We start from the raw sequence: 23,017 nt of genomic DNA on the forward strand, positions 1-23,017 counted from the left end.
TTGCTTGCCTGCTTGTTTACTTATTTATTTTTGAGATAGGATCTCACCATTTTGCCCAGGCTGGTCTTGAGCTTCAGGGCTTAAGTGATCCTCCCACCTTGGCCTCCCAAAGTGTTGGGATTACAGGTGTGAGTCACCATGCCCAGCCTCTAGTGCTTGACAGTTTCTAGTGTGTATCTTTTGAAAATATGAGGAGGAGGGAGAGATTTGTGCTGAGAGAGTAAAGAAAGACTCGAGGTGTATGGCACCTCTTCCTCATCCAACCTCTTGTACTTGATTTTAATTCCTGTAGTTAGAGGGAAAAGGGCCAGAAACTGAAGAAACTGTGTGGGAGAGACAGACATTGTGAAGCACTGAGCTCTGAATCAAATCACTGGATTGATTTTAACTCATTCATGTATTCAGTAAATGTTTATATTGAGTACTTACTATCTATCAGGCCCTGTGCTACTGATACATGTTAACTTGGACTTGGGTAGAAGAGTTATGAAAATACCCTAAAACTTCCTTTGACCCCTCCAGTTAGAGAGATGAGTCTATGTCTTGGTGTTGTACAATGTGAGCTCTGCCCTTTCTGACCTTCTAATTTGAAAAAAGTTAAACAGAGTTGTATAAAAGATTTCTTTTTTTCCTCTCTGCCAGAAGTGACAAAGAAAATGTCTTCTGTGCTTTCTTGTTACTAGGATAGCTTTCTTTGTAGAGTTTAAGTGTTTATGCCAAGAGGACTAAGTTAGGATAGATGTTCAATTCTCCATCTTACTTCCCGTTATTGGAGAACCTTATTTAAAGGAGGTGGGATTTTATAAGCTGTTTGAAATGTAAGAAAGAACATTTAGTGAGCTGTGAATTTATTTGTCTGACATGATGAAAAATGTATAACCTAATTTTAGATTTTGTTTTTTGATGATAGGTTTTCTTGTTTAAAGAATATTAACATGAATATGTAAGAAATGTTCTATATTCATACATCAGGGTGTTTGTTTTCTTTTTTAACAAGTAATTATTGTCTTTCATTTATGATTAAAACACAGATTATTAGGGCTTTATACCTTGGTTAGATTTTATTCATCTTGGGAAGCATTTTCTCCTGTTAAAATATTAAAGTCTAGTCTGAAATATTTTCACAAACACAGGTGACTTTTTGAAGGTCGTGCTCTTGCTTCTGTGCATTTTCTTTTTGCATATTATACATCAGACTTCCAGGGATGGGTATGTTCTTTGTTGTTATGGAATATTATACATTTAAATCAAGTCTATTCATATCTATATGAGTTAAATACCTTAGTGGAAACCTTCCTGATATATTTCCTTTACAAATAAGAAACTTCACTATTTTACTTATTACTCAATATTTTATATCTTTAAGACCATTACAAAGCCTAATTTTGAGTATATACACATTGTTGTGCTTTCCAAAGACTTTAACAACAGTAGAATATGCTGCCATATTCAAGTATCAGTTATTTGGATACTTTAAAAAATTACCTATAATTTTAAATATGTTGCAAAGTACAGGTAAACCTGTTATATACAGTTAAACTTGTTATTGATATTTTACTAACTGAAAGTTTTGTATAACTTGCGCTTTTCCCCCCGATATATAACTTCAGCCTCGTGAATAAGTATAGAATAGAACAGTTTATGTATTGTCATTTCTATTTCTAATGGTTTGGAGAGGTTAGTACAAGATGTCATAATGAAGATTTTCATTAAATGATTTACATTCTATCAAGTACAATGATAGAAATAAGTTAGTTTCCAATAATGTTCAAAATGTCAGCTCCATGTAGGTGGAGAAAGGAAGTGTTTGTACGTTGAATAGTGGGTAGCTCTGGTTAAGCACGTTGTATAGTATATGCATGACGTGCAGGTCTTCTGAAGGAATTGTCACAAGACCCCCTTAGGTTGGTATCTCATTTTCACACTTTTCAGATAATAACTTCCTTAACGTCATGTAGCTATTAAGAAGTGGAGCTGGATTGCAACCTAGACACACATTTCAGTAATTTCATAAGGTTATATAAACTTAAATTTCCTTTTGAGATAAATAAAAGTTTAATATCACTGATTTTAAATTAATATAAGAATTATACTTAAAATGCTTTCATTCCATGTTATGACCAGCCAGTTAAGAAAGGATATGAGAATGGGCAAAAGGATTCAGAAGAAATATGAGGAAAAGAGAACTAGTAAATGGAGGTAAAGTGACAGATGGAAATGGAGAAAAGGTGCAAGGACAACAAATGACATGGAGAGGAAAAGGTATTCAGGAAGAGGTTGAAGAATAAAAACACGGGAAGCAAAGTTACATAGGTAAGAAAAGAGCCATAGACAGTTTGAAAGTCTAAATACATTGCCTTTATATCATAGTTGGCATTTCCCTGGTTTTGTGAATTTTAGCATGCCTTTTGAAATACTAACTAGCTCTGCCACTGCTCAGAGCTCTTCCACTGTTCTTTGTATGTTACCCTTCTGAGACTTAAGTTCATCTCATCCTTTATGATTAGAGGATTCAGAATTCAAATGGTATATAAATACGATTTAATAAAAATGGTATATAAATACCAATAAATAAAAGCAGTATTAGTCAAAGAAATGTGGTCAGCAGATTGAAGGAAAGTGACTAAGTCATATTGAACTTATCATAGGTCTTTTTAATAGGTACAGATTTTTGTGACATTAGTTGTAGACCAATTTCTTTCTCTTTCGTGTACTTTAACACATAACTTACCAATCTCTTTTTATCAGCCAATCTGACTTTTCCAAATCCAGCCTAATGCTAAGCAAGATAGAATGAACAAAAATCAGGGAAGTTCAAATAATCAAATTATCAGATTCTCGTTGGATGCTAGTAGAGTTTTAAATAGTTAGAAAATGATACCTATGAATTCCAATGGCCTTGTTGACAAAGGGTCAATTTTATAAAGTTGTGGTAAAATTTAAATGAGATTTAAAAATCATTCAGTGTATTATTAGCTACATAAAACTATTCTTAGTTCATTTTTCATAATAAGTTTCACGTGAACATTTTTGCTGAATTTTTTTTAGATATAATAATGATATTATGGTTATGATTTTCAAAGAGACTTGTCTTTTATAGATATGTTGAAATACTTAAATATGTTTTGGAAGTAGATGCAGCTGACCATGAAACAAGGTGAGCCATGAATTAGTAATTGTTGAAACTGGAAGATTGTTAAATGGAGGTTTATTTTACTATTTTTGTTAACTTTCATTTTTTGTTTTTGAAATTTTTCATAATTAAAAGCTGAAATGTTTCACTGCTTTGTGCTTCTAATTTGCTTGATGAAATAATTACATAGGGCTAATTTAAAGTCAGAGTTATAGGCCAGGCACGGTGGCTCGCACCTCTAATCCCAGTACTTTTGGAGGCTGAGGTGGGAGGGTTGCTTGAGACCAGGACTTTGACACCAACCTGGGCAACAGAGCAAAAACTCATCTCTGCAACAACAACAACAACAAACTAGCCAGGCATGGTGGCACCTGCCTTTAGTCCTAGCTGCTTGGGATACTGAGGCAGGAGGATTGCTGGAGTCCAGGAATTCCTGGTTACAATGAGCTATTTATATCTTATTGTACTATCGATATCTTGAAAAGTTGTAGTTATTATTTTTGATCAGTTCATCTTTTAGTCTTTCTACTCAAGATGCTAGTAATTCACACACCACAATTACAGTATTATAATATTCTGTGTTTTTGTATGTACTTACCATTACCAGTGAGTTTTGTACCTTCAGATGATGTCTTCTTGCTCATTAACATCCTTCTCTTTCAGATTGATAAACTCCCTTTAGCATTTTTTGTGGGACAGATCTAGTATTGATGAAATCCCTCAGCTTTTGTTGGTCTGGGAAAGTCTTTGTTCCTTCTTCATGTTCAAAGGATATTTTTTGCTAGATACACTATTCTAGGATAAAAATGTTTTTCCTTCAGTACTTTAAATTGTCATGCCACTCTCTCCTGGCCTGTAGATTTCCACTGAAAAGTCTGCTGCGGACGTGTTAGAGCTCTATTGTATGTTATTGGGTTTTTGTTTGTTTGTTTTTGTTTTTGTTTTTGTTTTCTCTTGCAGCTTTTAGGAGCCTTTCTTTATCTTTGACCATTGTGAATTTGATTATTAAATGCCTTGTTTATTAAAGTAGTCTTCTTTGGGTCAAATCTGCTTGGTGTTCTATAACCTTTTTGTGCTTGAATATTGTTATCTTTCTCTAGGTTTGAGAAATTCTGTTATTATCCTTTGAATAAACTTTCTATCACTCTCTGTCTCTACTTCTTTTTAAAGGCAATAACTCTTAGATTTGTCATTTTGAGGCTATTTTCTAGCTCTTGTAGGCATTCTTTATTCTTTTTATTCTTTGTTCCTTTGTCTCCTCTATGTATTTTCAAAGAGCCTGTCTTCATGCTCACTGATTCTTCTGCTTGATCAATTCTGTTAAGGGACTCAGATGCATTCTTCAGTATGCCAATTGCATTTTTCAGCTCCAGAATTTCTGCTCGATTAAAAAACATATATTTTAGTCTCTTTGTTAAACTTATCTGATAAAATTCTGAATTCCTTTTCTGTGTTATCTTGAATTTCATTGAGTTTCCTCAAAACAGCTATTTTGAATTATCTTTGAAAGGTCACATATGTCTGTCTCTCAAAGATTGATCACTGGTGTCTTGCTTAGTTTGTTTGGTAATGTCATGTTTTCCGGGATGGACTTTTGGATGCTTGTGAATGTTCATTGGTGTCTGGGAATTAAAGAGGTATTTGTTATAGTCTTTGCAGTTTGGGCTTGTTCATACCCATCCTTCTTGGGAAGGCTTTCCAGTAATGCTGTGGCTCTTACATAGAGGTGTACCATCTTGGTGGTCTTGGATAAGATCTGGAAGAATTCTGTGAATTACCAGGCAGAGACTCTTAACTTTCTCCTAAACAAATGGAGTCTCTCTATCTCTCTCTCTCTCTCTCTCTCTGCACTGAGCTACCTGGAGCTGGGGGAGGGGTGACACAAGCACCCTGTGACCACCACCATTGGGACTGTACTGGGTCAGACCTGAACCAGAATAGCACTGGGTCTTGCCCAGGGGCTGCAGTATAATCACTGGCTACTGCCTGTGTTCACTCAAGGCCCTAGTACTCTACAGTCAGTAGATGGTCAAGCCATCCAGGCTTGTATCCTTCCCTTCAGGGTGGCAAGTTCCCCATGGTCCTGGGCATGTCCAGAGATTACATCTGATGTCTAGGGCCTGGAATCAGAAACCTTAGGAATCTACTTGGTGTTCTTTTCTACTGTGGTTGAGCTGGTACCCAAGCCACAAGATAGTTTTTCCCACTCTTCCCACCCCTTTCCATAAGGAGAGGAGTCTCTTCTCATGGCCTCCACTACCACAGGCCCACAGGGAGTACTGCCTGGCTACCATTGATGTTCATTCAAGGACCAAGGGCTCTTTAGTCAGTTTGTGATGAGTGCTGCCAGGCCTGGGACTCACCTTCAGGGCAGTTGGCTTCTCTCTGGCTCAGGGTAGTTATAGAAATGCCATCCAAGAGCTAACGCCTGGAATCAGGGATGCTAATAGACCACTTGTTGCTCGACCCAGCTGTGGCCTAACTGGTACCTAAGCTGCAAGATAAAATCCTCTTTAGTGTCTTCTTTTCTCCAGCAGAAGGAGCTTTTTACGTATAGCCACAACAGCTAGGAATGCTCTGAGACACACATGAAACCAGCACTTAAGTCACACCCAAGGCCCATGGCAAGTAGTGCCTGGGTACTGCTTCTGATTATTCAGGCCCCAAGGGCTCTTTTTAGTCAGCAGATGATGAGTCCTTCCAGGCTGAGGTCCTTGCCTTCAAGATGGCAGGTTCTTTTCTGGTTGAGGGTGTATCTAGAAATGTGATCCAGGAGCTAGGTCCTGGAATGCAGACCTCAGGACTCTGCCTGCTGCTCTACCTCACTGTGGTTGAGCTGGTACTCAAATTGCAAGACAGAGTCCTCTTTACTCTTCCCTCTGTTTAAGCAGAAGGAAGGAGTCTGTCCTGGAGCTGCAAGCTGTGCTGCCTAGGGTTGAGGAAGGGGTGGTATAAGCACTCCCTTGCCCCCCGCCCCCGCCCCTGATCCCACACAGCTGGTGTCTCCCTGAGTCATGTGCCCTTCAGGTTCACTGGCTGTGAGCCCAGCACAGGACTTGCTTAGGAATTGCAGTCTTTGTGGCATAGACTGCCTTTCAGGTTTATTTAGAACCCCAGATCACTTCAGCCCACAGTGGGAGACTTGCCAAAACTCAGGTTTTGACTGCTGGGATGGGAATTCCCCTCTGGCTAGGGCTGGTATAAATGCTTCCTCTATAGGCGCCAGCATAATTCTGCCTGTTGTTGCTTTCCACTCTGACAGGGAGGCACTGAGTTCCGATGCAAGGTCACAGAGTCACTGCACTGTCCCTTCCCAGAGCACACAGATTCCCTGTGCCATGTGGCTGCTGCCAGGGGATGGCAGAGAGGGGTGGTGTTGGCAATTCAAGAAGGTCTTTTCAACTGTCTTTAGTGCCTCTTTCAATGATACGAAGTTAAAACCAGTTATTGTGATTGCTCACCTGAGTTTTGGTTCTTACAAAAGTGCTTTTTTATGTGGATAGTTGTTCAGTTTGGTGTTTCCGCAGGGAGGATAATTGGAGGCAGGTTCTACTCAGCCATCTTGCTCTGCCTCCTATAGTGAGGTATGATCGCATTACTGTACTGCAGCCTGGGTGACACAGTGTGACACTGTCTCTAAGAAAAACAATGTCAAAGTTATATTAGTACATATAAGTTCTTAAATTTTCTTTTCTCATGATTTCTAAAAGCAATATTTAAAAAGTAATATTTGTTATAGCTCTCTACTGAAATATCAGTCATATAATTACATCATAAAATATTTGAGAAAAATATTTTGTACTACTAATTTACTGTAATTTTTAGTCATGTGTTTGGCTCCTTTCCACATTAACCACACATGGAATTATGGCATATATAAAAAGTAACAGTTCGGCTGGGTGCAGTGGCTCACACATGTAATCCCAAAACTTTGGGAGGCTGAGGCAGGTGGATTGCTTGAGCTTAGGAGTTCAAAACCAGCCTGGGCAACGTGGTGAAGCCCTATCTCTATAAAAAATACAAAAAAAGAATATTAGCCTGGCATGGTGGTGCATGCCTGTGGTCCAAGCTACTGGAAAGGCTGAGATGGGAGGATTACTGGAGCCTGGGAAGTGAAGGCTGCAGTGAGCCATGATCGCACCACTGCATTTCAGCCTGGGTGACAGAGTGAGGCCCTGTTCCCCCAAAATAAGTAAATAAAAATTAAAAAGTCACAATTCATTGACTAATGCAAATGACCATATTAATATATAGTGATCACACTTGAAATAGATGTTTAACATGTGCCCTTCTTACTAGATTGTAAGCTCCAAGAAGGTAGTCTGCCTTTCTTAATCATTCTATATAGCAAAGTACTTAGTACATAACACGTACTCAGTAAATATTGTTGTCTGACTGTGGTTTAAAAGAAAAGTGCTTTAAATAATCTGCTTTTAGGTGTCTTTTAAAAATTTACTAGATATGAAGTTTTTATTAAATGAAGAGCACAGTGATGAGTCTTACTGAAATGATTTATAAAGTGAATCCATACCAAGTATTCTGTCACCATATTTAGCTGTTTCCTTTTATGTGACAAGTGCCAATGTGTTCTCTGTTTTTGTATTACTGTTTCAAATAAGAAGGCTTCCTGGTGCATTAATAGTAGGTGTATATACTCTACCCTGTAAAAGATATAAATACATGAAAGCAAAGGAAGTTAAAGATAAAAAATAATTTTCACATGGGTTTTGAAGAGTTGAGTAAACAAAGGGAAAAATTTTCTTGCATTCCATTTTTAAGGCTTCTAATAAGTATAATTTATATTTATTGGGAATTTAAATAAATTTCTTTCATTGGTATTTCTGTCATCACAGTACTTCATGTACTCTGTAGAGCATCAGATATGGATGTTTACTGATATTGGCATGTGGCTAGGTCTAACTAAGGTGCCCTGGGGTGTGATATGCTATCATCTTCTGGGTACATGGGGCTTGTTGCATCCATAGCCTCCTGGCCAGCCTCCTTGAGGCCAAAATATCCCTTTAGTTGGTCTTGCGTATACCTGCTGGACTTTGAAGTGCAGCTTTCTCTTTATTACCCTGCCCTTAAAGCCCTTAATGAATGACTTCATCTGTCATGGACCTGCAATCTGTTGAAACTCAAGGGGATATTAAAGTCCATTAAGCTCATGTGTTTCTATATTACTAATAAAATAGACTCCTTCTGTATAAAGTCGCAACCATTCTGCTGGCATTCGGTCTCCCATAATCTTGTTCTCTCTTCAAACTTGCTTTTGGATCTAGTCAGAAGTCCTTGGGAAACTCAACTGGGATGCAATCTACAGATTAAAATATTCCCAGAGATCTCACTGGTAGTTGTAGGAGCTAGGCCTGTTCACATCCCAGCCTATTACCTCTGCTCTTGAAGGCAGAGACTGTACCTCATCTTCATACAGCATCAGCACTTAACATGAAGTGTTGTGCATATAGTAGGTACTTGTATATTTGTTGAATTAAAGGGATTTAGGAGACTGAGTATGCCTAAGTGAAATAAAGTCTTCATTAGACACACTATAAATGTGACTTTATTATTTCAAAGATAGTTTTGACTCAGTGGACTGGGATAGCTGTCCAGGATTGTAATAAATTCTCTTATGCTTCCCTAAACCAGTAACCTGTCCCGATGCCCACCATTGCTGTCTTTTCTTACCACCCACTACGTGGCAGAGGGGATAGTCAGATAACCAAACTATCCCAAGGCTCCTACCCAGAATCTATATGACTCTTCTAGACTGGTAAATCTCACTGAGCTGGAACATGTGGAAATAATTTCCCCTTCCTCCATAAGCTTAGTCAAAGCAGAGCCTAGTTTGAGGAGATTACTTTATGCTGGCTTTATTTTGCCTTCAGAAGATGAGGGTACCTTATGAGCCTACTGACCACTCGGCCTGCAAGAGATGAAAAAATTAATCAACTATTGGTATTTCTCCTGGAAAATGACCCAGAAATTAGCCTTGCTATGCTGTGGGTCTCTGTTTTGCTGTTTTCCATTGAGGGTGGAAAGAAGGTCTTGAATTGGTCCTGAGGTCTCAAGTAAGATTAGTTGTTCACCCCTGGTAAATTCTTCCACATTGTCATTGAATTTGTTTGTTTGCTTTTTGTTTTTATTTGTTTGTTTTGTGTTTTGTTTGTTTGAGACAGAGTGTCGCTCTGTCACCCAGGCTGGGGTGCAATGACATGATCTCTGCTCACTGCAACCTCTACTTCCCAGGATCAAGTGATTCTCCTGCCTCAGCATCCCAAGTAGCTGGGACTACAGGCATGTGCCACTATTCCCAGCTAATCCCACACTGGTTTTTCAGTTCACTTCAGACATATTGAAGAAGCAAAGTATTACTATTGATTTTTTTGAAAATTCTCTCCTTAGCTTTGTGAAGCCATTTATCTAATTCTTAGCCACTACTTCTGTGTGCCACATGGAACCAATAAAATCAGTAGTTCTGTTTTTCTTGGCATCAAAAAATATATTTCTTTAGTATTGAACCAGCAAGCCATTGGCATGCATCAGAACAGTGCTTCATTCATTCATTTTAATTTCTGGAGCTACATGGGACACTGTACCAACCTCTAGTATTGAACCAGCAAGCCATTGGCATGCATCAGAACGGTGCTTCATTCATTCATTTTAATTTCTGGAGCTACATGGGACACTGTACCAACCTCTAGGGATAGAGTAGTGAACAGGATAAATGGAGAAATCATCACAAAGTGATCAAGGAGAGGGGATAGTGGGATGAAATGAGTTAGATGAGATAGGATCATATCATGCAGGGCCTTATAGGTTATAAAAGGAGTTTGGATTTTATTTTCAGAGTACCACCGAAGGATTTTGAATAGCAGACTGACATGATCTGATGATTTGTGCTTCTTAAAAGATCACTCTGGCTTGATGAGTGGAAAATAGATTGGTGGCATCAAGAATGGCAGAAGGAGGTCCATTGTGTAGGTTATTCCAAATATCTGGGAAAAGAATGACATATCTTTGGCCATGGTGGGGGCAGTAGAAATGGGCAAAGAGATAACCACAGTGTATATTCCAGGCCATCTACAGTACTAGTATAATGATGGGTCCAGTTAGCCATCGTTACTAGATTTAGTCTTGAGACTTTCTGGATTGATTCCATAAGAATCATTAAGAGAAGGATTAGAAGTGTATGTTTTCAGGATCCGAATTGGTAGTCTGGGGTGAAATCTAGGAAAATTTTTTAGTTTCTAATTAAGGTCAAGAAATACTGTTATATTGTTTGGTACATGCATGTAGGATTACACAGAATAACTCTATAATGCTGTCCAAAGATTGTTCCACCTTTTTAGAATTAGTACACCAAATTCCTTTTCATCCCAGATATGCTAGCAATTATTCCCAAAATATCTTTCAGCACACATTACAAAATTCTCTCATTGAATCAATCTTATTCTGATAAAGATAGATCTGTCTTCCTATAGTCCAAGAAAACTTCAGTTCTTAAAATAAGACAACATTGCATCTCTTTATTTAGAATCTTGAAATTTATAGAAAAGCTTTCCCGGTCCTTTTTTTTTTTCTTTGTTAATTTGAATCCTTTCTAGATAAAATTGCTTCCTTGGATTCCAGTTACTACTTTTATGGTTTTATAATTTACTACCACTAATGCAGCTTCTTCCATACCTCTGAATTAGATTCCCCTAACCCTCTACTATGCTTCCATCTTTTGGAGCATTTCTCAGGATATACAAGACTCATAACATCAGTACCATACCGATTCTATCTGCAGGAGATGAAAACAGCAATCAAGTGCTAACACTTCTCTCAGAAAATTCCCTAGAAAGTAGACCCATTGTGCCTTGATATCTGCCACTCTACTTCTCTGGAGGTTAAAGGAAGGCCTTGGATTTGCTCTTGTATTTGAGTGAGATTAGTTCCATGAAAGAAATCATATCCTAATTGGTATAACATACAGAGCATAGGTTTTAAAGGCCAATGTTTAAAACCCAGTTTTGCCACCTGCTAGTGGTTTGATTTGGAGGAGGAAGTCAGTCTATGAAGTGGGGATAATTATGCCTCTCAATACTATTATGAGGCTCTCAGATGATGGATAGAGAGGACTTAGCTGGGCATACGTTAAGGCCTTAGTAAATGTAGCTATTTTTATTGTCTATTCTCTCTTCAACCCTGTGGCAACTAGTACCCTAAACCTTTGCTGAGTGTGAGCCATCTAGAGACTCAATCTCCAGGTTTAGAAGTAGAGTAATCCACAGTCCCAAATCACATTTATAAACAATAACTCTCCAAGCAAAATTGGTGACCCTGTACTGCCTGTCATCTCTTTATCCTTCTGCTAGCCAAGAGTTTCTTAGTTATATATGGCCATTTCTGCCACAGTCGCTGTTGTCCCCCAACTCTGCATTTTTCTAAGCCTATTATTTCAGCCTCCCGCAGGGGCTTCTCTTTTGTCCCTACATTTGATCTCACAGGAATCCACCCTCAAAAGATTTCTGATTGAGTGCAACCCTCAAGAGCTTATGAGAACCAACATTGTCCTTTTCCCTTTTGCACCCTGGGTCTCTGGTTTTCATTTGCCTTAGGTTTAGAAGCTTAAGATTTCTAAACTGAAGCTTTACTAGGCTCTTGATGTGTGTTGATATTATGCAGGCCTTTAATGGTCCTTTTGACTCTAGTACAACAGACATTCCTTATCACCAGTGCTTTTCATGGTGTAACACTAAACATGCCTACTTCTGTTTCATGCAGTTATGAAAGTGTAGCTTGGCTTTTAGAATGCCAACGTAAGGAGAAGATCATTCTTTACCTCTGCCGTGTGAATCATGTTGAATCTGAGGGTTATCTTTCTCTTTGTCTCTGTCACAGCATTGATTGACTGAAAGATCAAAATCTGCTTTGCAAACTGATCTCATTCTTCCCTAATTTTCTGATGCTTCTTTCCAAATCCTGAGTCACATTTCTGTCTGCATACTAATTCTCACCTATGACCTGGTTTTCCCATAGCCTGTGAGTATATATGATTCTTCAAGGTGTTCCAGGCAGGAGCTTTAAAATTCCTCTATAGTGTATAGTCTTTTCAACAAATGGTGCTGGCAAAATTGGATATACATATGCAAAAGATGAACATTTACCTTTATTTCACACCATAGACAAAGATGAACTCTGAGAACATCATAGACCTAAATGTCAGAGCTAAGAACACCATTAAGAAAATTAAAGACAAGGCATAGAGTGCAAGAAAACAATTGTGAAACCAATATCTGATAAGGGTGTTTATTCAGAATATGTAAAGCACTCCTGCAACTTCATAAGACAAATGACCGAATTTTTAAAATGGGTGAAAAATTAAACATACGTTTGTGTGACTCACCAGTTCTACTCCTAGATATTTACTCAAGAGAAATGAAAATATATATCCATACAGTACTTATGTGTGAATGATCACAGCAGCATTATTTGTCAAAGCCCCAAATTGGATACAGTTCAAATATTTTTCAACTGGTAAATAGATACACAAGATATAATGTATCCATACAGTGGAATTCTACTCAGTAATAAAATGAATAAACTGCTGTATTAGTCAGCGATCCCTAGAGGGACAGAACTAATAGTATATGTATTATTTATTTTATATTTATAATAAAAGTATAAATATATATTAAAATATATTAAAATATATTTTATAATTTTATATATATAGGGGTTTATTAAGTATTAACTTACACAATCACAAGGTCCCACAATGGGCTGTCTGCAAGCTGAGGAGCAAGGAGAGCCAGTCTGAGACTCAAAACTGAAGAACTTGGAGTCTGATGTTTGAGGGTAGGTAGCATCCAGTATGGGAGAAAAATGTACTCTGGGATGGTAGTCCTGTTTTGCCTCTTCACGTTTTTCTGCCTGCTTTATATTCGCTGGCCGCTGATGAGATGGTGCCCATCAGAGTAAGGGTGGGTCTGCCTTCCCCAGCCCACTGACTCAAATGTTAATCTCCTTTGCCAACACCCTCCCAAACACACCCAGGATCAATACTTTGTATCCATCAATTCAATCAAGTTGACACTCAGTATTAATCATCACAATTCCACCCCTTGCCAACTGGAAGCCATACACGTCTCCTGAGATCATACATAATCTTCAAATAAAGACAATAATAAGGTCATAATTATGTCTAACGTAATGCAACTACCCTTTGTACAACCGAAAATGCAACAATCCCCAACCCAAATACTATCACATAAAGTTAACAATACTTAAATGCTGATGTGAAGTCAATAAATCTTATGTCACATGATGAAGGAAAAGGAAATAAAATGAAGATATTTTCTTAGTACAAGTGTATACATTCACAAACATGTTTTTAACAAAAGAAGGAGGAAATGCTCATGACAGTTACAGTCCTTGTTTCTGTCGCTGGTCACGTGGTCGCAGCTGGTATTGATGACTACCTTCTTCTACTACCTATTCTATATTCCCTTTGCCTTCAACAAGCACCTCAGCACGCTGTAGTTTTTTTTCCTGGTAGAGTGAACCAAACCTTCATCGCTGTGGAGTCTGGACCATTTGTAGTTCTACCTGGATTGGGCTGTTGTAGTTTCCCATTGACCTTAATCACAGGGCATGGTAATACTAAGAGAAGCCCTATGAATCTCCTGTATTCCATGCATTCCTGTATCCTGTATGGATCTCCTGTGTTCCTATCTCCTTAATGGAGTAGTAAACTGATTTCATCTTGATAGTCCTGTCAGTCACCCCAACCAACACTGTAACTCCTTTCTTAGCCTGTTGTCTTAAAGGTAGGAGGAGCCCAAAGTGAACAGATGGCAATTTTAACTTTCTGTTTAATGGAATCGTTGTTGTGTCTCCTGGTGGCAGCGTTCCCTCTGGAACTAAGATCTCTAGGCCAGCAGAATGTAAGGTCATGGGAACAGGAAGCACAAATTTTGCTAGTGGATCACTACGGTGGTGCCTCATCATCACTAATGGTGAGTGATGCCACTTCCACAACTACTGATACATGGACTAACATGGATAAACCTCAAAAACATTACATTAATGAAAGAAGCTAGAGACAAAAGACTACTTATGACACAATTCTATTTATATGAAGTTTCCAGAAAAGGTAAAAGTATAGAGATAGGAAGCAGATCAGTAGTTGCCTGTGGGTGAGAGCTGTGATTAACTGTGTATGAGCATAGAATATAGAGGGAATTTTTCGGGTAGTGTGATGAAAGTGTTCAAAACTGGATTGTGGTGATGATTATATAACTGTATAAACTTACTAAAACTTGATGAATTATACTCAAAATGGATGGATTTTATGGTATATAAATTGTACCTCAGTAAAGCTGTTTAAAAAATTATGCATAGTGCTTGGATTATGACACAGCCATTTTGTTTTTGCTTCATCTCATGCCAAGAAGATGATGTAGTTCTTTATCACTTGAATAGTATTTTTTAAATTATTATTATACTTTAAGTTCTAGGGTACATGTGCACAACGTGCAGGTTTGTTACATATGTATACATGTGCCATGTTGGTGTGCTGCACCCATTAACTCGTCATTTACATTAGGTGTATCTCCTAATGCTGTCCCTCCCCCCTCCCCACACCCCACAACCGGCCCTGGTGTGTGATGTTCCCCTTCCTGTGTCCAAGTGTTCTTATTGACCAATTCCCACCTATGAGTGAGAACATGCAGTGTTTGGTTTTCTGTTCTTGTGATAGTTTGCTGAGAATGATGGTTTCCAGCTGCATCCATGGCCCTACAAAGGACATGAACTTTTTTTTATGGCTTTTTTTATGGCTACATAATATTCCATGGTGTATATGTGCCATATTTTCTTAATCTAGTCTGTCATTGATGGACATTTGGGTTGGTTCCAAGTCTTTGCTATTGTGAATAGTGCCACAGTAAACATACGTGTGCATGTGTCTTTATAGCAGCATGATTTATAATCCTTTGGGTATATACCCAGTCATGGGATGGCTGGATCAAATGGTATTTCTAGTTCTAGATCCTTGAGGAATTGCCATACTGTCTTCTACAATGTTTGAACTAGTTTACACTCCCAGCAACAGTGTAAAAGTGTTCCTATTTCTCCACATCCTCTCCAGCACCTGTTATTTCCTGACTTTTTAATGATCACCATTCTAACTGGTGTGAGATGGTATCTCATTGTGGTTTTGATTTGCATTTCCTGATGGCGAGTGATGAGCATTTTTTCATGTGTCTGTTGGCTGCATAAATGTCTTCTTTTGAGAAGTGTCTGTAAATATCCTTCACCCACTTTTTGATGGGGTTGTTTTTTTCTTGTAAATTTGTTTGAGTTCTTTGTAGGTTCTGGATATTAGCCCTTTGTCAGATGAGTAGATTGCAAAAATGTTCTCCCATTCTGTAGATTGCCTGTTCACTCTGATGGTAGTTTCTTTTGCTGTGCAGAAGCTCTTTAGTTTAATTAGATCCCATTTGTCAATTTTGGCTTTTGTTGCCGTTGCTTTTGGTGTTTTAGACATGAAGTCCTTGCCCATGCCTATTTCCTGAATGGTATTACCTAGGTTTTCTTCTAGGTTTTTATGGTTTTAGGTCTAATATTTAAGTCTCTAATCCATCTTGAATTAATTTTTGTATAAGGTGTAAGGAAGGGATCCATTTTCAGCTTTCTCCATATGGCTAGCCAATTTTCCCAGCACCATTTATTAAATAGGGAATCCTTTCCCCATTTCTTGTTTTTCTCAGGTTTGTCAAAGATCAGATGGCTGTAGATGTGTGGTATTATTTCTGAGGGAATAAACGTAATCCAGCATATCAACAAAACCAAAGACAAAACCACATGATTATCTCAATAGATGCAGAAAAGGCTTTGACAAAATTCAGCAGCCCTTCATGCTAAAAACTCTCAATAAATTCGGTACTGATGGAATGTATCTCAAAATAGTAAGAGCTATTTATGACAAATCCACAGCCAATATCTTACTGAATGGGCAAAAACTGGAAGCATTCCCTTTGAAAACTGGCACAAGATAGGGATGCCCTCTCTCACCACTCCTATTCAACATAGTGTTGGAAGTTCTGTCCAGGGCAATCAGGCAGGAGAAAGAAAGGGTATTCAGTTAGGAAAAGAGGAAGTCAAATTGTCCCTGTTTGCAGATGACATGATTGTATATTTAGAAAACCCAATTATCTCAGCCCAAAATGTCCTTCAGCTGATAAGCAACTTCATCAAAGTCTCAGCATACAAAATCAATGTGCAAAAATCACAAGCATTCTTATACACCAATAACAGACAAACAGAGAGCCAAATCATGAGTGAACTCCCATTCACAATTGCTTCAAAGAGAGTAAAATACCTAGGAATCCAACTTACAAGGGATGTGAAGGACCTGTTCAAGGAGGACTACAAACCACTGTTCAAGGAAATAACAGGACACAAACAAATGGAAAAACATTTCATACTCATGGATAGGAAGTATCAATATCGTGAAAATGGCCATACTGCCCAAGGTAATTTATAGATTCAATGTCATCCCTATTAAGCTACCAATGACTTTCTTCACAGAGTTGGAAAAAACTACTTTAAAGATCATATGGAACCAAAAAAAGAGCCTGCATTGACAAGATAATCCTAGGCCAAAAGAACAAAGCTGGAGGCATCACGCTACCTGAGTTCAAACTATACTGCAAGGCTACAGTAACCAAAATAGCATGGTTCTGGTACTTGAACAGTATTTATCAAACTTTAAGGTATATAAGAATCACCCTAGGATTTTGCTAAAATGCTGATTAAGATTCAATAGGTCTGTGTCAGTGCCTACTATTTTGCTTTTTTTTAAAAAAAATTTTGCATGAAGTTATTGGGGTACAGGTGGTATTTGGTTACATTTGTAAGTTCTTTAACAGTGATTTGTGAGATTTTGGTGCACCTATCACCTGAGCAGTATACACTGTACCCTATTTGTAATCTTTTATCCTTTGCCCCCTCCCACCCTTCCCCCAAAGTCCACTGTAAAGTTCTTATGCCTTTAGATTTAGCTTTTTTGTTATTTTTTTTTTAATTATTGCCTTAGGTTTCTGGGGAACTGGTGGTATTTAGTTGTATTAATGGGTTCTTTAGTGATGATTTGTGAGATCGTGGTGCACCCATCACCTGAGCAGTATACACTGAACCCAATTTGTAGTATTTTATCCCTTACCCAGCTCCTACCTTTTCCTCTGAGTCCCCAAAGTCCATTGCATCATTCTTATGCCTTTGCATCCTCATTGCTTAGCTCCCACTTATGAGTGAGAACATATGATGTTTGGTTTTCCATTCCTGAGTTACTTCACTTAGAATAATAGTCTCCAGTCCCATCCAGGTTGCTGTGAATACCATTCATTCATTCATTTTTATGGCTGAGTAATATTCTGTTATGTATATATACCACAATGTCTTTATCCTCTTGTTGATTGATAGGCATTTGGGCTGGTTTCATATTTTTGCAATTGTGAATTGTGTTGTCATAAACATGCGTATGCAAGTATCTTTTTCATATAATGACTTATTTTCCTCTGGGTAGATACCAAGTAGTGGGATTGCTGGATCAAATGGTAATTCTGCTTTTAAAGGAATCTCCACACTGTTTTCCATAGTGGTTTTACTAGTTTACATTCCTACCAGCAGTGTAGAAGTGTTCCCTTTTAACCACATCTACACCAACATCTATTACTTTTTGATTTTTTTATTATGGCCATTCTTGAAGGACTAAGGTGGTATCGCATTGTGGTTTTGATTTACATTTCCCTGATCATTAGTGATGTTAAACATTTTTTTCATATATTTATTGGCCATTTGAATATCTTCTTTTGAGAATCTTCTATTCATGACCTTAGCCCACTTTTTTATGGGATTGTTTGTTTTTTTCTTGTTGATTTGTTTGAGTTGCTTCTAGATTCTGGATATTAGTCCTTTGTCAGATGCATAGATTGTGAAGATTTTCTTCCACTGTTTGGGTTGTCTGTTTATTCTGCTGACTCTTCCTTTTGCTGTGCAGAAGCTCTTTAGTTTAATTAAGCCCCACATATTTATCTTTGTTTTTGTTGCATTTGCTTTTGGGTTCTTGGTCATGAAGTCTTTGCCTAAGCCAGTGTAAAGGTTTTTCTGATGTTGTCTTCTATAATTTTTATAGTTTCAGGTCTTAGGTTTAAATCCTTGATCCATCTTAAGTTGATTTTTGTATAAGGTGAGAGATGAGGATCCAGTTTCATTCTCCTGCAAGTGGCTTGCCAATTATCCCAGCACCATTTATTGAACAGGGTGTCCTTTTCTCACTTTATGTTTTTGTTGGCTTTGTCTAAGATCAGTTGGCTGTAAGTGTTTGAGTTTATTTATGTGTTCTCTATTCTGTTCCATTGGTCTATGTGCCTATTTTTATACCAGTACCATGCTGTTTTGGTGACTGTGGTCTTACAGTATAGTTTGAACTTGTGATGTGATGCCCCCGGATTTGTTTTTTGTTTTTGTTTTTGTTTTTTGGTTAGTCTTGCTTTGGCTATGTGTGCTCTTTTTTTGATGGCATATGAATTTTAGGATTGTTTTTTCTAGTTTTGTGAAGAATGATGGTGGTATTTTAATGGGTATTAAATGGAAGCACATCCCATGCTCATAGATGAGTAGAATTAATATTGTGAAAATGATGATACTGCTAAAAGCAATCTACAGCTTTTGTGTTTTTAACAAGCTCCAAAGTGATGTCAATGCTGCTGATATGAGAACCACACTTTGAATGGAAGGCATTGGAATTTGTTCATTAGAATCTCCTGGGGAGCTTTTAAAATAAAATTGATGCAGAGTTGTACCCAACAAATAAAATTAGAAATCTTCTTTGGTGATACTTATGTGCAACTCAGTTAAGAGCCTTGACAAAATGGGATTCTTTCTACCATAGGGAATCAGTAACAGACTTTGACCTATGTCTCCCTTACAGCCATCCCATAGTTTAGGTTATAATTGAAAACCCCCAAATTATGATCAGGATCTCTTGTGATAACCAGGAGAAGAAACTAGAATGCTTTAAATACGATCTTTTTGAATATTCTCTTACACATTTCAACCCTTTAGTCCTGGCTAAGAATTGGAATACAGAAGAAAGGGAAACCTGGAGTGATTATGGTAATAGCTAAAATCTATTGAACAATTAAATGCACCATGCATTGTTCAAAATATTTCACATGCATTATCTTATTTTACCCTTACATTTTACCTTGTGAGGTAGGTACTGTAATTTTCTCCATATTATAGAATGATCAAAGTGTATAGAGAGGAGAAATGACTTGTTCAAAATCATATAGCTAGTAAGTAGTCCAGTTGGGATTTGAAGCTAGACAGTGAGGCTCCAGGGTCCCAGAGAAGCTGACACCCACCAGTACCTGCTTCCTGTAGTCTGTAGTCTGTTTCTGCCAGACCTTCTGCCATAAGTCCCTAACTGATCTTCTATCCTTGGGGAGTGGAGCTGGATGCCACCCAAATCTTCAAGGCCCTTTTGTTAGTCTCGTAAAACATACCCAAGCCTACTAAGAGTGTTTCTGTATCCTCTTGACACACTCTTGTCTTGCTTTCCAGGGATCTGTTGATGTTAGAGGCTCCTCTGAGCTGTCTTATTCTGATTGCTTGAGCTGAAAGAGAAAGACCCAAGAAGCACATTTTTAAACCCCACTTTTTCTCTCTGAATGCTCTGGCCTCTTGGACCTGAGTTTTCTAGTGTCCTTAATCCTCATCTGAGTTCCTCTCTTCTCCTCGAAGATGGATATAGGAAAAACTGAATGTTAGACTGAAATTGAGCAGGATGTTTAACCAACTGACCATGTACTTAACCTCTGTTACCCCTTTTTGTTTTTAATAGTGATTGCGTTTCATTGAAGCTTCCAGCGATTTGAGTGCCTTAAAAATTCTTTGTTACCATAATGCCTTTTGAATGCTAAGTGTCAGGAAAGCCTATTTTTAATTTATCAATGGCACCCTTAGTCTTAATATGCTTAAGCACACTTTACTTTTGAGGGGAGGATTAATCTTTTATCACATGTACCATAGATGCTGTTGGTTTCATTATTTTAGGAAAATGTTCTTATGATTGTTTTAGCATTAATGCTACTCACATACCTCTTTTTTCCAATATCTGTTCAGCATAGATAAGGAAGATACAAAAAGAGCCACCCATACTAAAAGCTAATGCCAAAGAGATGTAGGTTGCTATTGTTTGAAAAACTAACAAAGATGTTAAATTTATCAATTTCCTCTTGACTGTGAGGAAAGTGAATCTGAAATTAAGCATATGATGGAGAATATTTGGACTTTCTTTTATAAGCTGCATCTTTGGGAAACCATGAATAAAATTTAAGCACAATTACAGGAAGATAATTTTATAAATGGAAAATTTTTGGAGGTGGGGGAGATAAAAGAGGAATTTTATTCTGCCATTCATTTAAAGCAGGGCTACTTAGAAATACAAAACACTGTCAGTGTTAACTTCTTTGAAGCACTGGGGCCTCAAGTTTTCACATGCTTAAGAGTCACTTGGAGGCTTGTTGAAAATACAGTTCCTTGGGCCCCACTCCTTTCAGCTCTAAGTTTTTCATATAATAAAACTTGGGATTGTAATATTCAAGTTATTAGTCATGATTCTCCACAGAAACAGAACCATTAGGAGATTGTATGTCTGTCTGTCTATATATCTTTCTAGATATTATTGTAAGGAATTGGCTTACATGATTATGGAGACTGAGAAGTTCCAAGATTTCCATTTGGCAGTCTAGAGTCCCAGGAGAGCCAGTGGTATAGTCTCAGTCCAAGTCTGAAGGCCTGAGAAGTACCAAAACTGATGGTGTAAATTTCAGTCCAAGTTTGAAGACCTGAGAACTGGGAGAGCCAATGGTGAAAGTTCCAGTGCATGTCTGAATCAAAGGCAGGAGAAGACTGATCTCCTGCTTGGAAGACAGTCAGGCAGAGAGAGCACCAATTCTCCCTTACACTGACTTTTTGTTCTATTCAGGCCTTTGACAGACTAGATAAAGTTTCTCTCCATTGAAGAAGGCAATCTGCTTCACTCAGTCTACTGATTCAGCTGTTAATATCATTCAGAAACTCTCTCACAGGAATACCCAGAATGTTTAAGCAAGTATTTGGGCACCCCATGGCATAGTCAAGTTGATATAGAAAATTAACCATGGTACAGATCAAAGCTGAGTCACTGGTGTAAAAATGTGCCTCCTCCCACTTCTTTAAAAAAAGACTTCATAAGACACATGAACTATATCAGAAAATAAAGCCACTAGTACAATGACATTTAAAAAATCAGTATATTAAAATGATACAAATATACTCTTTGTCTAAAAATAAAATAAAGTAGAAGTAAAAGGTATGATGGAGTACATGAAAAGGAGAAAATGCATTTATTTATTTCAATATTTTCTACTAAGTGCCAGGGATTATTCTAGGTGCCAATGGGGAACTAAGTGGTTTTCTGGGTCATAAGACTTCAGTGCTAAGACTGAAACTGTCCGAGGCAAATCAGAATGGTTGGTTATCTAAGGGAGAAGGAGGGAAGAGTTATTTTGAGAGGGGAAGACTGACAAACCAATATGTGAGTAAGTGTGTAATGTGATCAGTAGTGATAAGTGTTACAAAGAAAATCAAAGTGTGGTGAGATACAGAGAGGGACTAGGAGAGTTATTTAGGAGCTCTTCAATTAGATCTGATCACCTAGGGAGTGAAGTAAGATGGAAAAGAGAAGTAATGAGCTGAGGACTAAAATGAGAGGCAGACTCAACCAAGTGACCAACAGCCAACAGTAAGGAAGGAGGAAAGCCATGATAGTTGATACAAGAAGCAAATGAATGAATTGTTTCCAGAAGAATCATCAGTTGTGTCAGATGCTGCTGAAATGCTGGGACAATTCAGATTGACCATTTAATTGATAGGATGGTGACAGTGAATGAGAGGGACAAAAACTTGATTACTGTGAAATCAAGAGAGAGTGGAAAATGTGTATATTAGCTTGCTAGGGCTGTTAGAACAAAGTACCACACACTGAGTGGCTTAAACAATAGAAATTTGTGGTGTCACAGTTCTAGAGCCTGGAAGTCCAAGATCAAAGTGTTGGCAGGGCCATGTTTCTTCTAAAGTGCTGGGAAAGGATCTGTTCCAGGCCTCTCGCCTAACTTCTGGCAGTCTTTTTGGCAATCAGGTGTGCCTTGGCTTGTGCAGCATAACTCTAGTCATCACATGGCATTCTCCCTGTGTGTGCATGTCTGCTCCACCAGTTAGGTTGAATTGGGAGCCCACTCCACTCCAGTACAACTTCATCCTAACTTAACTATTTACAACTATAGCTGCCCTATTTCCAAATAAGATCATATTCTGAGGTACTGAGGTTTAAGATTTCAAAATATGAATCTTAAGGAGACATAATTCAACCCATAAAAATGTAGTATATCCATACAATGGAATATTTTTCAGCCTTGAAAAGTAAGGAAATTCCGACACATATTATGACATGGATGAACCTTGAAAACATTATGCTTAGTGAAAGAAGCCAGTCACAAATGGTCACAAATTGTGTAGTTCTTTTTGATATGAAGTGTTCAGAATAGGAAAATTCAGATTGCCAGGCTTGGAGGCAGTGGGAAATAGAGGAATGACCGTTAATGGGCATGGGGTCTTTGCAGGGTGGTGAACATGTTTTGGAATTAGGTATCGGTAATGGTGCATAACCTTGCAAATATACTGAACTGTACTCTTTGAAAGGGTGAATTTTATGGTATGTGAATTAAATGTCAATAAAAATATATATATTGGTTGGGTGTGATTGCTTACCCCTGTAATTCCAGCACT

General features: G+C 37.9%; 1 protein-coding gene across 2 annotated transcripts in view; it reads left to right on the forward strand.

The window, feature by feature from the left end:
• Positions 1 to 23,017, forward strand: part of FBXL17 (F-box and leucine rich repeat protein 17) — a 550,690-nt gene that overhangs the window by 153,103 nt on the left and 374,570 nt on the right. The gene's annotated exons all lie outside the window — the stretch shown is intronic.

The sequence above is a fragment of the Trachypithecus francoisi genome, unplaced genomic scaffold (assembly GCF_009764315.1).
Source record: "Trachypithecus francoisi isolate TF-2019V2 unplaced genomic scaffold, Tfra_2.0 Lachesis_group2, whole genome shotgun sequence".
NCBI lineage: Eukaryota > Metazoa > Chordata > Mammalia > Primates > Cercopithecidae > Trachypithecus > Trachypithecus francoisi.